A 15,336-nucleotide genomic window follows, 5' to 3' on the forward strand; every position below is an offset into this window, starting at 1 on the left:
ATTCCTAGGTTCTGATTTTTTGAGTCATAATCTTTCCAACTCCTGTTTCAAACTAATGAATATAATAACAGAAAATTTATAAACACAAATAAGCAAAAAAAAACAAAAAAGAAATGACTCACTATGTCAGCAAGGCCATATTAATCCTGTTGACATTGTAGTGAATAGCTAGTTTCTTTTATATAAACTTATGTTTTAAGATCTTTAAAATCCTTGGTTTCATTAAAGGTAACAAAAAAGAACAAAGGATCAAAGGTTTTAATATATACAGATAATATAGTATTTTGTGAATACTATAAATTATATGAATTTATATGAATCATTCATCTTTATGATATTTAAAAAATCAAATATGGGCCGGGTGCGGTGGCTCATGCTTGTAATCCCAGCACTTTGGGAGGCCGAGGCAAGCAAATCACCCGAGGCCAGGAGTTTGAGACCGGCCTGGCCAACATGGTGAAACCCCGTCTCTACAAAAAAATTAGCTAGGCATGTAATCCCAGCTACTCAGGAGGCTGAGGCAGAAGAATCACTTGAACCAGGAGGCGGAGGTTGCAGTGAGCCAAGATCATGCCACTGCACTCCAGCCTGGGCAACAAAGCAAGACTCTGTCTAAAAAAAAAAAGAAAAAAAAATCAAATATGCAATGCAGCAGTGTGGCTGAACTTGGCTAACTTCAGAAGGTAGGTCTTAGTTTGGTGTCTTAGTCCGTTTACTGCTATAACCAAAATACCATAAACTAGGTGACTTATAAACAACAGGCATTTATTTCCCTCAGTTCTGGAGGCTGGGGAGTCCAAAATCAAGATGCTAGAAGATTCTGTCTCTGCTGAGGGCCTGTTCCATCTAGATGGAGTCCTTTTATTTTTTGGAGACAGAGTCTCACTCTGTCACCCAGGCTGGAGTGCAGTGGTATAATCTCAGCTCACTGCAACCTCTGCCTCCCGGGTGCAAGCAATTCTCCTGCCTCACCTTTCCGAGTAGATGGGATTACAGGCATGCACCACCACACCCAGCTATTTTTGGTAGAGACAGGGTTTCACCATGTTGCTCAGGCTGGTCTCTAACTCCTGAGCTCAGGTGATCCATCTTCCTTAGCCTCCCAAAGTACTGGGATTACAGGCGTGAGGTATCGCGCCTGGCCCAGATGGAGTCTTCTCGCTTTGTCTTCACATGGTGGAAGGGCAAGGAAACTCTCTGGGGCCTCTTTTATAAGGGCACCCATGTTGATTATGAGGTTCTGCCCACATGATCCAATCACCTCGCAAATACCCCACCTCTCACTACCATCACCTTGGGGGATATAATTTCAACACACAAATTTGGGCAGGATACAAACATTCAGACCACAGCATTCGGCTGTTCAGTTAACTCAGTCATGAGTCTTTTGTTAAACGTCACTTAGCTTCTCCAGGCCTTAATTTGCCCATCCCTAAAATGAGGCTTGTTGATCTCTCAGTTCTTTTTAAAATCCATACTTACATGTTTCTGCTCAAAAACAAACTTTGAGGAAATCTCCATAACCACAATCCCAATTTTGTAAGTGAAAAGACCAGTTAGAAGAGCTTACTTTACCATCTCAGGAACATCAACAATGTCAAATTAAATGTTATTTTTAGTCACAGATAGCTCTTGTTTTTTGAGAAAATCGAGAAAATGACTCTTTCATTGCAAGGATGCTATCTGTTGCATAGTTTAATATTTTCTTTTAAAATGTGGTCACAGTCCTGAAACTCTTCTGACATATAGTAAGATATTATCTTTGTTTTCCTTGTAAATAATGGTTTCATTATTTTAATTTTAAAAATATAAGTTCTTCAAACAAAATTCAAACAATTCCAAGAAATTACAAAAAAGATGTGAAAAAGACTTCAAATTCCACTACAATAAAATAACTAGAATTAGCATTTGTACACATCTTTAGAAGTATTTTCTGAGCATTAGTATACAAGAAGAGATAGACTAACAGAAAGGCAGAAAGGAAGAATGACAAATATACATAAATATACATAGGATGTATATTCCAGCTGTATAGCATTGATTTTATAATATTGTGATCTTTCTTTAACTTTTATTTTAGGTTCAGGGGTAGACATGGAGGTTCATTACATATGTAAATTGTATGTGGCCAGGGTTTGGTACACAGATTATTTAATCATTCAGCTAATCAGCATAGTACCCAATAGGTATTAATAGATTTTCAATCCTCGCTCTCCTCCCACTTTCCACTCTCAAGTAGGCTCCAATGTCTATTGTTCCCTTCTTTGTGACCATGTGTACACAATGTTTACCCTCCCTTATAAGTGAAAACATATGAAATTTGGTTTTCTGTTCCTGTGTTAGTTTGCTTAGTATAATGGCCTCCAGCACCATCCATGTTGTTGCAAAGACATGATCTAATTCTTTTTTATGGTTGTATAGTATTCCATACTGTTTATGTACCACATTTTCTTTATCCAGTCTATCATTGATGAACATTTAGGTTGATTATATATCTTTGATATTGTGAATAGTGTTTCAGTGAACATACATGTGTCTTTATAGCAGAATGACTTGTATTCCTTTAGGTACATGCCCAATAATGGGTTGCTGGGTCCAATGGTAATTCTCAGTTCTTTGAGAAATTACTAAACTGCTTTCCACAATGGCTGAACTAATTTACATTCCCACTAGCAGTGTATAAACATTCGTTTTTATCCACAACCTCATCAGTATCTGTTCTTTTTTTTTTTTTTAATTTTTAACAATAGCAAGTGTGACTGCTGTGAGATGGCATCTTATTATGGTTTTGATTTGCATTTCTCTAATGATTAGTGATGTTGAGCAGTTTTCCATATGCTTGTTGTCCAGGTGTTTGTCTTCTTTTGAAAACTGTTCATGTCCTTTGTCAACTTTTTAATAAGGTTGTTTTTTACTTGTAAATTCATTATGTACTATTTTAATAAAATTTTGAAGTTCTTTTTTTAATCTCATGGGATAGACAAACTGAATTTGAAGTTCAGGAAACCCTGAACTTCAAACCAAAGGACGGAGGAAAACATTATGAAAAATATAAAAATGTTAGAATCGAGTTTTTCCCTTTAATTTCATGCTTCCACTTTTTGAAAAATTCAAAAAATGTGCTTGATATAGGAAGTAAGGAGCTTAGGGATCATGCACTCTATCTACTCTTCCTTCTCCTACCTTTTATTGACTATATTATCATGAGTGTCTTTTAGGACATTTAAGATTTCTGCAATTTCAACAAAATTCTTCCTGTTAAATATTTGTCAAAATTTTAATTGATTCAATAATTATCATCAGTTTTTTTCCCAAAGCTTCTCCAATTTTCAGTATTTTATTTTAATTCATCTCTTGATTAGCCAGATTTTATCATCAACATGAATTTTCAAGAAGGGCTCAGATTGCTATAGTCCCCCAACTTTCTTACTTAAAAATTGTCCAAGTCTTGCCTTTATACTTGAATTCTGATTTTGGTAGTTATAATTATGAAAAAAGATTTTTCCTCTCTGAATTCTATGTTTAATAATTATAGTTGCTTTGTATCATGTCACTAAATGTCACTGATAATGATTGTAATACTTAGAACAATTCCTGAAATGCATATAGAAAACCCTGTGTTAATGTTTTCTAATAGAGTCTGAGACCAGACTTTTTGAAACAGCTTTACAGTATTTCTTAGTTTGTCAGGAGGCTTGAAGATATACGTCCATACATATATAATGTTTTAGTGAATTGAGCAGGATCTTCCACAATATCTAGTATTCTACATTAGTATTTCTTGGAAGAAAATACTCCATTTCAAATAATAAATTAACTTTTCTCTTTATTTTAGGGAACTTTCATCTACTGTCTTTCTAAGTGCTTTTCCCCACTGCACTTACTGATGTCTCCATTTCAGTGAACCAATTTTACTTAAATTGTTACAATTGTTTTTCTTCCTATCAATAAATATCTTACCTCTTAAATCTCTGTGTATTTTCCTCCTATGTGTATGCAGTTAACCTAAGCCTTTCCATATAAGTAAAAGTTTCGTCAAGAATGCTTTTCCTCTTCTTGTTTCTAATTAATTTATTAACGACATGTGCAAGAGTGTTGCTTTCATTCTTAAGGTATTTCTATAATCCTGTTAATCATTTTTTTATTCTATTATTTTATCCTCTTTTCTTAGCTATCCAAGTCTTACTGAAACCATGCTTTTATAGTGCTCACAAGGGGACCTACTTCTGTTCCTTACATTACATTTTTTCTAAATTTTTTTCATGTGTTTTTTCTACTTCTTGTTCCCCCCACCCCCTAGCCAATTTCTCCCCCTCTCCCCTCTCTAGTGCATTTGCGTAGTTACCAATTCTTTTCATTTTGCTCAGGCTTGTTTCGTGGAGCTTTGTCAAAAGCTTTAACTTGTTCTGGAATTGTACAGATAAAATCTATTTGGCACTCTTTCTGGATCATCTGGGAAGATTCTTGGCTACAGCTTGAAGACTTGTAATTATTTGTAGGCAATATTCAGAGGCTGAGAATGTGAACCTTGGGGAAAGAGAAAGAGAGATCAGTTGAAACTGCCCTTGGCAAGGGAAAAGGACTTGGGCTCTGCTCTAATTTCTTCTAATCTTTCTTTAAAGGTCTGTTCCACCTGATTAGGGGTGCATCCTATTCTGTGATCTTTAGCTCAGTCTCTAAAAAAATGGCAAAGCCTGGTGGATGAATAGTCAAGATACGCTATTTAGTGCTGAAACCTTAATGCCCTAACTCCCAATATTCCTTATTTACAACAAATTCTGATGAAAGATAAAAGGTACATCTGATGTTTCCTTCAATCTCAGCTGATATCCATGGTGGTATGTAGGACCTGCTACTCTTAGGATTCTTCAATTTTTTCTCAGGTTTGTGTTCAAAATCTCATTTTGTTCAAGTTTTTTTTTTTTTTTTTTCCAAACACTGGGATGCAAGTCTATATTCTCAATATCATGTTGAAGAATTTTCTCTTTGAAATGCTACTTCCAGGAAACACTGGGAATGCAGTCATACTGTACTAGAACCTTGCGTTCTTTTCCTTGACAACCATTTTTCAAGGGGTATTTGGTCCTACCTATCTCTGAGTGAATTGAATTGAGATTTTATATATGTACTTTTTTACAGTTTTTTAAAGTATTCATATAAGTTTTGGGAGAGAAAATTTCTCTATTCCGGTTTTATTCTGCCAACTGTTTCTTGAAATTTATATGGTGTGGTTTTTTTCTTTGTAATTTTCTTCTTTAATTCTTTTCTTCTTTCATGTTGTTATGTTATTATACATTAACTTATTATAAATATAATATAATAATGTGATTTTAAAAACTATAAACTTCATTAAAAGGCACATCTTATTTCTATTCTCTATCCTGCAAATTCCCACCCACCTCCCATAAATAATAACTGCCATAACCTCACATATATATTTTCAAATGTTATTTATGCATATAAAAGAACAAATAAATACAGCATTTAAATTTTCTACTTTACACAAAACATGCCATGTTATGTACTCTGTCATGCTTATTATTTTTTCAATGTTTTAGAGAGATTTTCACATTGGAACAGAAAACTCCTTCATTATCTTTTTTAAAAAAATTTATTTAAAGTTCACGGGTGCATGTGCAGGTTTGTTATTTAGGTAAACTTGTGTTACGGAGATTTTTTGTACAGATTGTTTCATCACTAAGCCTAGTACCCATTAGTTATTTTTCCTGATCCTTTTTCTCCTCCCAACCTCCGGTGGGTCCCATGTGTTTTGTTCCCCTGTATCTGTCCGAGTGTTGTCATCTTTCTTCTGCCATTTATAAGTAAGAACATGTGATACTTGGCTTTCTGTTCCTGTGTTAGTTTGCTAAGGATAATGACCTCCAGTTCTATGCATATCCTGACAAAGGATATGATCTTGTTCTGTTTATGGCTGCATAGTATTTCATGGTGTATATGTACCACATTTTCTTTATGCAGTCTATTATTGATGGACATTTAGGTTGATTCCATGATTTTGCTATTCCAAATAGTGCTGCAGTGAACATATGTGTGCATGTATCTTTATAACAGAACCATTTATAGTCCTTTGAATACATACTCAGTAATGGAATTGCTGGGTTGAAATGTATTTCTGTCTTTAGGTCTTTGAAGAATGGCCACACTGTCTTCCACAACAGTTGAACTAATTTACACTACCACTAATGGCCAAGATGGCTGACTAGAAGCAGCTAGTATGCGTGGCTCTAATGGGGAGGAACAGAAAGAGTGAGTAAATACAGCATCTTCAACTGAACCATCATTACTTTTTAGAACAGCATCAAACTCCATCTTATGCATATGTCATAACTTGTCTTCTATTGGTAGACATCTGTTTTGATTTTAATATTCTGATGTTATAAATAATATTAAAAACATTACACACAATTTTAAGTTTGATGCTCATAGAGGTTAAATAGTTTACATTCTCCATCAACTACGTGTGGGTGTCTGCCTATGGCTTCATCAATAGAGTTTATCAAACTTTTAGATTATTTCATCATTTGATAAGTGAGAAGTGGTATGTAGTAAATCGTCACTTAACCTCATCAATAAGTTCTTGGTAACTTTTACTTTAGGCAAAATGACACGTAATGAACAAAAACCAATTTTACCCTAGGCTAATTGATATAAACAGGAGTTAAGTTCCTATGACATATTTCTGGTCACAAAAATGTCACCGAACTTCTAAATAAAGACCAAAACATTCCTAATATTAAACATTGAAATAAATTTCAGCTAAACATGCATTTAAGAAAGATTAATAAAAACAAGTAAGATAATGATTTGCCCATTTTTCCCAGTTCTGGGTGGGGGTGGCCAGATCCTGTCCTGGCAGGTCAGGGTGCAGAGTGGGAGCCAATCCTGGCCGGGACACCATCACACTGCAGGGCACACTCACATCCACACCCACACTGGCTCTGAATGGGATCCTGTAGATGCATCAATTCACCCAATGTCAAGATCTTTGGGGTGTGGAGGAAACTGAACTCCCCAGAAAAAACCCACACAGACAGGCAGAGAACTGGCAGACTCCACACAGACAGTGGCCCCAGCTGAAAATCAATTTTACTTTCTAGAATGCTTATAAAGAAACAACATTGAATGAAGCGATGTTATTAGACGACCTGCTATATTAGCATAGTTTTACTTCATGCATATTTTGTTTAAAATATGTTTAGACATATTTTCATATGTTTAGAGGCCATTTATATTTGATTTTTCTATTTGTTGGGTTCTTTGTAGTTCTTTTAATTTCAAATACTTTGTATATATTATGCAGACATCTATAGCTTTTTCTCAACTTAGTTGGCATGCTCTGTACTGAGACAGATTCTTATCTACAGTATTAAGTTTAAGAACCACTGGATGTATACATTTATTTCTATGTGTATAGAAATATGAGTTTAATGAACATACAAATATTACCACCATTTATGTTGGTTTTATCATCCTGGGATTACAAAAAGGGTTAAGTTTCCTTTATACCTCCCATTATACCATAATCCTTCACTCTTCTCAGTGCTGAAAACTGATTTTCCTACCAGTACTACACGTCCATTGTGCGAGCGCTAACTTCCATGTGATATAAAACTAGGTAGTTACCTCACGAAAGGTAGATAGACCAAATGGTCCTGGTAGAGAAAGGCAAGTTCTGTCCAAGGTCATTTTAATTTTTATTCTAGAAGGCAGATATTGATCCCAATCTCAGAAATGACATTATTTCAATTTTCTAAAAATATATTTAGATTTTACAAAAGGGAACCTGATGCACACAAAACCAGACATGCACACACATTCACACCTGATAGCCAGAAACTGTATACACAGTTTATCAATGTATGTATATATGCAATCTATCTTCCTTACATTTATGTATCTATTATGTTAAGAGTAGAATTTTTTTTTGTTTGTTTGTTTTTTTTGTTTTTTTTTTTTGAGACGGAGTCTTGCTCTGTCGCCCAGGCTGGAGTGCCGTGGCCGGATCTCAGCTCACTGCAAGCTCCGCCTCCCGGGTTCATGCCATTCTCCTGCCTCAGCCTCCCGAGTAGCTGGGACTACAGGCGCCGCCACTTCGCCCGGCTAGTTTTTTATATTTTCTTAGTGGAGACGGGGTTTCACCGTGTTAGCCAGGATGGTCTCTATCTCCTGACCTCGTGATCCACCCGTCTCGGCCTCCCAAAGTGCTAGGATTACAGGCTTGAGCCACCGCGCCCGGCCAAGAGTAGAATTTAATACAGAGTCAGCTGCTATAAAAATAAAAAAGCACCTACTTTTTCATTGCACTTTCCTTTAAAGCCACTTGGGGTTACATTTCACTGCCCTTGACAGCAGGGAAAGTTTCATAATTTTAGAAAGTATATTAGAAAGTTTCGTAATTTTAAAGTTATTCTTAGAAAATTCTGTGGACTCATTCCCAGAGGAGCCTCAATTCATAATTAAGATGATTATCAAGTTTAAGAATCACAATTTCAAATAATAATGAAAAGTAAACATTCCCCCTTCCTCAGCGTGGAATTCAGAGTGGGAAGCTGCAGTGGGGAGGTGGTGGCAGAGGGAGGAATGAGAAAGTTGGGTCCGCTTCTTCTTTGCCACCTGGAGTCACCTTTGGTTTTCTGAGTTGGAGAAGTGAAAGAGAGGGCAGCAAGGATACCAAAGGTGAAGGGGAGAACTTTCCTTGGACAGAGCCTCACTCTGTCAGTCAGGCTCCTGGAGTGCAATGGTGCGATCTAGGCTCCCTGCAACCTCCGCCTCCCGGGTTCAAGCGATTCCCTGGCTTCAGTCTCCCGAGTAGCTAGGACTACAGGTGCGTGCCACCACACACGGCTACGTTTTGTATTTTTAGTAGAGACGGGGTTTCACCACGTTGGCCAGGCTTGTCTGAACTCTTGACCTCCTGTAATCCGCCCTCCTCAGCCTTCGAAAGTGCTGGGATTACAGGCTGAGCCACCGCGCCCCGCCAGGGGAGGATTTCTTTGGCTGGTACTCTGAATCCTGGGGTTGGTGCTTTTATGCATATATTTATATACATAAATGTACAACCAGTGGTAGAATTGGTCTTTCTAATTATTGGGCAAATAATAGGTTAATTAAGATAAGACCCTGAAATAGCTGATTAATGATTCAGAGGGAAAATAGTTAAACGTTATGTCACAATATACTGCAAAATAACATCATAGATTTAGAAAGAAATTCTAGCAAACCAAAGAAAAAAAAAAGCATACTTAAAAAGACTAGTAGAAAAGCTATGCAAATATTTGCCTTACTGAAGCATGGGAAAGGTCATTCTCTGCATAGAGGCATGAAAAAACAGGTCATTAAATTACGCTGCACAAAAATTAAGATCTTCTACATATCAAAAATGCCACATAATTGATAGACAATGTGAGAAAAAATTTACAAATAAATTAATAGATAGGAATAGTTAGATATCCTTCTTAAAATAATTCTTGAAAATAGTAATCTCAATAGAAAAATTGCATATTCAATAATGTTTGGAAAATGTTTAATGGTACAGAAAAATTTATCAGTTAAGATTCCTCAGGCAGTCAGTTGACAAAAACATGTTATGAAATGTCCATCAAGATTCTGTGTGATGGAATTATGGACATTTTAAAATGTTTTTATATATTTTTTCAGAATTTTCTTTTATATACAGAAAAAGTGTTGCATTTCTAAAAATACAAAACTCTAAAATAAAGTAAACACAATTATTGATATTCATTACATCCATTTCAGGGGAATGATGTGGGGAGATACTTGAATAATATATATGTTCTTTCTCTTAGATTATTTTTAGAAATAATCATGCTTGTTCTGTTGAAAATATAATGGGAATTATTCATTTCAGAAAGACTGTGCTTGCAAAGCTTGTTTGCATTTCTAAAGCTGTATATCCTATTATAGTTTTGTAAGGTTACAAAAATGTCACAAATGGGAAAAATAACACAGTAGGTTAAGTGTTGTCCTAAACTTCGTCACTGTGTATCTTTGAGTAAATCATTTTACCTTTCTACCTTTTAGTTTGTTTATTAGACACCTGAGCTCTGAGCTTTCACTTAAGTAATGATTCGATCTTTTAGGGAGAATCTTGATATGGGCAGCTAGGAGTGAATTTGCCTGAAGGGCAGGGAACCATTGAGGCCATAACTTATTCCAATATTAGCAAGAAGTCAGGTAGACTAGTGATGCTTATTAACCAAGTTTTAATCATGGGCACGGAGGAGTAAAGCTAAGTATACATGATTTCTTTTTTGAATTTGTTTCTATTCATTCCCATAGTCTTGTGACTTAAGAAAGTAACAACACATAAATAAAAACCATAAAACACAGTTTTTCTAAAAATTCTGTAAGGTAATAGAACATGAGCTGCTGTAATAAGAAATCCAATTGTTTCTCACAGTATCAGTGGCTTCCAAGTAGCCGCACAAAGTCAGGATAAGTGATGATGCCTAAGAGCTATGACGCTCAAAAAAACCACTTCAACTACACTCATGAATGGATCCTCTCAGAAAAACTTTAGAGAGGAAGGACTTTTGCAGAAGGTTATTAAAAACACTCCAACAGTTGTGGGGCAACAGCAAGAAGCACGTGAATGCCAATTTTACTTGAGTCACAAAGATACCATATGTGGAAGACTTTTAGGGAATATGGATATTAAACGAGTGTACAAAATGTGTATTTGGTCAGTTCAGACACAATGTGATCCATTGAAGAAGAATAAGAAAACAAAGCTCATTCCTTGGATGGGGTGTTCACTTGCAGACCTCTCTTGCAGGGGCTACAAACTTTCACTGTTAATGCTCTGTGAGGCAGCATCTAGATAAGTAGAGCAATTGTAAAAAGATTTTTTAAAAACAAAAAGAATATGAAAAGGGGAAAATAAGGTCAAATTCAAATTGTAAACATTACTTCAAGATATCTCCATATGTATAAGCAAACACATATAATTGATGTAAATTAGGTTATATTATGCATATGAACTTCACATTTTTTACTCAGTGTTATTCATTGGTAGCTTCCTAGAAGATATGTATCATTCTATTTAGAGGCTAGATAGTATTTCAATGTATGAACAGATCATACTTACTTAAATTAGTCATGTATTAATGGAGATTTATGCATTCAACAACTCTACATATAGAGTTCATACTATGTAGTTAGCAACCGTGCTGGACATTGTGGTACTGTGAAGAGCAAGGGAGAGATGATTTTTGCTTTAAAGAGCATATAGCTTGGTGCAAGGCTTCAAAATAAACATTCAGAGACAAAAAAAAATATGACCAGGAGATACTGATCTCTTTTGCCCTTGTGACAACTGGAAAGGGCCTGAGAGCAGGGGAGCATGTGGCTCAGTTGCCTCTGGCCCTGAGCAGCCCTATGTGGTGCTCCTTGGAGCAAAGAAGAAATTAACAATGCAGCTTGTGGTTCTAGTAGGCGGTGAACAAAATGGTTGCACCATTCCATTACACCTAGGGAAAAGGTGAAGGAGCTGCTCCCCTCACTGTTCTAATCCATTCTGCAAGTTAGAACAGCCAGTTAGACAATGCATGATCCATTCAGCAAATAAGAACAGCCTGAATATTTAAGAATGCTTGATATAAAAGCAGTTTAGTTGAGTTAAAAAATATACATGAGCATAATCAGATTGCAAGGTTTGAATCTGTTGAGGGAAGAAAAAGAAAACCTATTAAATTCCTTAAATATAATTTCAACTATTTTGTATGCTGATAAAAGGTGACATAAAGATCACCTTTACTGAAACAAATTCACATTTCTCATTTTAAAAATATTGGAAAATATTGTATTTGGTTCAAAATTTAGTATCTTCCCTGTTTTGAATTGTATTTATTATAAATATATGGTTTAAAAATAATAATGGTTTCACTCAAACTCCATTAGGAAGCAGCTAAGTACCCTAGTAGCAGACTGTGCCATAGAAATATTAGCAACCTCTTCATCTGTGCTATCAAATGACAGGCTGGAAAGCACTGGTCTGCTTCTTAAACTACCTGTAATGAAGGATATACATATTACAAATCACATATATATATATACATGTATATATACATGTATATATATAGATGTGTGTACATATATAAATCAACAAAAATATATGGCAAAAAATAAAAAGAAAAATGACATAAATACAAGCTCCCTTTCTAATATTAAGGTGCATATATACAATTTCCTTGTCAAATTGTTATAAAAGTTTAATGCTTACTCTCAAATTTTTACCTTGTCGTGTCATGAACCTGCTAAGAAACCAGTCTGCAGACCAGCAATAGAAGATGGAGCAAACTTTGAGTAACTCTGATTTTTTACTGTCAGATTCAAATTTTGAGCTATTAGAAGCAATACAACAATTCATTTTTGTTAGGCATACAACTTAATAAAGTTTTCTGATTAATTCTTTGCAATTAACTCTTAGAAATGGAACAACAGAGTCTTGTTTTGTTCTTCAATTATAAATATATATAAATCAACTTGTTTTGCTGACAGCATGATAATTTTTGCTGCTGTACATGTGGCTGTGGTCTTTATTTTTCCTGTTGTTAGTTTTATGCATCAGCAGAGTATGCTTATTTTAATATTAAAAGTAGTGTATACTAGAATAGCTAAAATGGTTTTTAAAAAGAATAAAGTGAGAGGAATTAATCTTCCCAATATTAAGTTTACATTATTCATGACAGTGTAGAACTGGTGGAAGGATAGAAACATAGATCAATGGAACAGAACAGAGAAGTCAGAAATAGATTCACACATGTATACACAATTAATGTTTGATAAGGAAGCAAAAATAATTCAATGAAGAAGGAATAGCCTTTTCAATAAATAGTGCTAAAGCAATTAATCATCCATAAGCAAAAAAAAAAAAAAAAAAAAAGAGCCTCAACATAAGCTTTATACCTCCTGCAAAAATTATCTCAAAATGGATCCTCAACTTATATACAGAACATAAAGCTATAAAACTTCTGGGTAAAAATTGAAAAGAAATCTTTAAGATCTAGGATTAGGCAAAGAGTTGTTAAGTTTAACACCAAAAGCGTGACCCATAAAAGGAAAAAATCGATAATCATTTGGACTTCATAGAAATTTAAAAATGTGTGCTCTCAATTGCCCTGTTAATAAGAGAAAAGAAAAATGACAGATTTGGAGAACATATTTGAAAATTACACATATAAAAAATGATTGGTATTTAGAATATATACATTCAAAAATTTAAAAGCAAAGAATCCAATTAAAATAGGCAAAAGACACTTGACTGAACAGAGTATATGGATTTCAAATAAGCACATGAAAATATGTTTAACATCTGAGTTTGAATCTGAGGGTCTAGGGGAAGGGGCTAGCGACAGTGCTCAAAGAAGAAGCTATGAAAAATGTTATCGTCCCCATCATGATGATGATCATCATCATCACTAGCAGTTAAAGAAGTGCAAAGTAAAACCAAAATGAGATATCACTGCACATCAGAGTAGCTAAAAACCATAGTGAAAACCCTAAAAGCTAAGGAGGGTGCAAAGACACTGGAACATTCATACATTGTGTTTAGGAATGTAAAATGATACAGCCACTCTGAAAAAATAGCTGGCAGTTACTTTCAATACCAAAAATAGACTGAGAGAGCAATTGCACTCTTGGACATATATCACAGAGAAATTTTAAAAATTCATGCAGAAAATTCATCCCTGAGTGTTTATGGCAGATTTAAAAAAAATTCTAATAGACCAGAATTGGAAACATCCCAGATGTCCTTCAGTGAATGGTGCACACATGTCATGAAACACTACTCAGCAATAAAAAAGAAAGAGCTATTGATACACACAACAGCTTAGATGAAGCTCATGGATATTATGTTGAGCCAAAAACAAATCTCAAAAGAATACATACATTCTTTGGATTAATTCATGATTCCATTTATGTAACATTTGTGAAATAATTATAGGTATGGTGAACAGCTTAGTGGTTCCTAAAGGTTAGACATGTGGCTATAAAGGGCTAGGACGAAGTCTTGTGTTAATGGTACAGTTAAGTGTCTTGATTGTTGTGATGGTTATGCACGCAGAGAACTACACACACACAAACACACACACATACACAGTGCATGTATAACTGGTGAAATCAGAATAAGCACTCTAAGTTGTAACAATGACAATTTCCTGGTTTTGATGCTGTACTATAGTTACACAAGACGTTAATAATGGGAGAGGCATTAAAATGTTAGATAGATGTATATCTGTATATATATGTGACATCATGAATTGTATAATTTAATATTCAATTTTCTAATAAATCACTTGGATATTAAAACAAGGAAGTCACAAAATAATGTGAGAAGTTTGGGAAAATTCTCAAAACAGAAAAGAGAAAGCAAGACACTTACAGTATAAATCATATGTATATTGATCTCTCAGTTATATATCCTTATTTTTTGATGAAGAAAAATTGAGGAAAATAAACAAGAGCCTAGTAGCAGAAATGCCAGGCAGGCTGGTGAGTCAGTACTTGGTTAATTAAAGCACTCAGCATTCCTGAGAGTACTGTTTGAATTCATGACTTATATCGATGATTTCAAAAGCCTTATTAGGTAATGCAAAGGGACTTTGTATAAACATGCTTTATTTTTATCCAAAGAATTTTCTAGAATAATTCTGAAAAAGGATAGTGCAAGATTAAAGGAATGGGCATCAAGTTAAAGAGACTGTTTTTGAAATGATACCTGGTGATATTCGTACTTTACTCACTAAGACTTACAAGAATTCCCACTTCCCATAAGCGATAGCACCATTGCTATGATGGAACGACAGCCACTCAAATACTCAGATAGTTGCCTTATGGTGTTCTTTCCCCTGCATCGAATGAAAAGTCTGGGGCTTTCCATCCCTGGTGTATTTTGGGTCCAAAGGAAAAAGAAATCCAGAGGTGCCTTGAGAGGAAAAAATATAAAAAGCAATTGAAGGGAAGAGAAAGAAGATGGTTCAAGTGAGAAACAAGGAAACCTTGTGTCCTCTCATAAGCTTGTTAGAGAATGGCAAATATCCAGAATGCAACGAATGGCTATAATTCCCTGCCCTGCATGTTCCCAAAGGCTGACGACAGAAAAAAGCATTCCGGGAATAGGAAGCAGACACCTCCATAAGAAAATCCATGTGGAAGAACTCCATTTTAGCCATCTCAAATGAGGCAACTCACCCTTAAGAGCAGGCATAGGGTGGTGCATGCAGTGTGTGGGGAAGGGATGGTGGATCTGAATTCTGTCTGTTTTTTTCCTTGACCTTTGTGTTAAATCTAATA

Source organism: Papio anubis, chromosome 5 (assembly GCF_008728515.1).
Source record: "Papio anubis isolate 15944 chromosome 5, Panubis1.0, whole genome shotgun sequence".
Taxonomy (NCBI): Eukaryota; Metazoa; Chordata; class Mammalia; order Primates; family Cercopithecidae; genus Papio; species Papio anubis.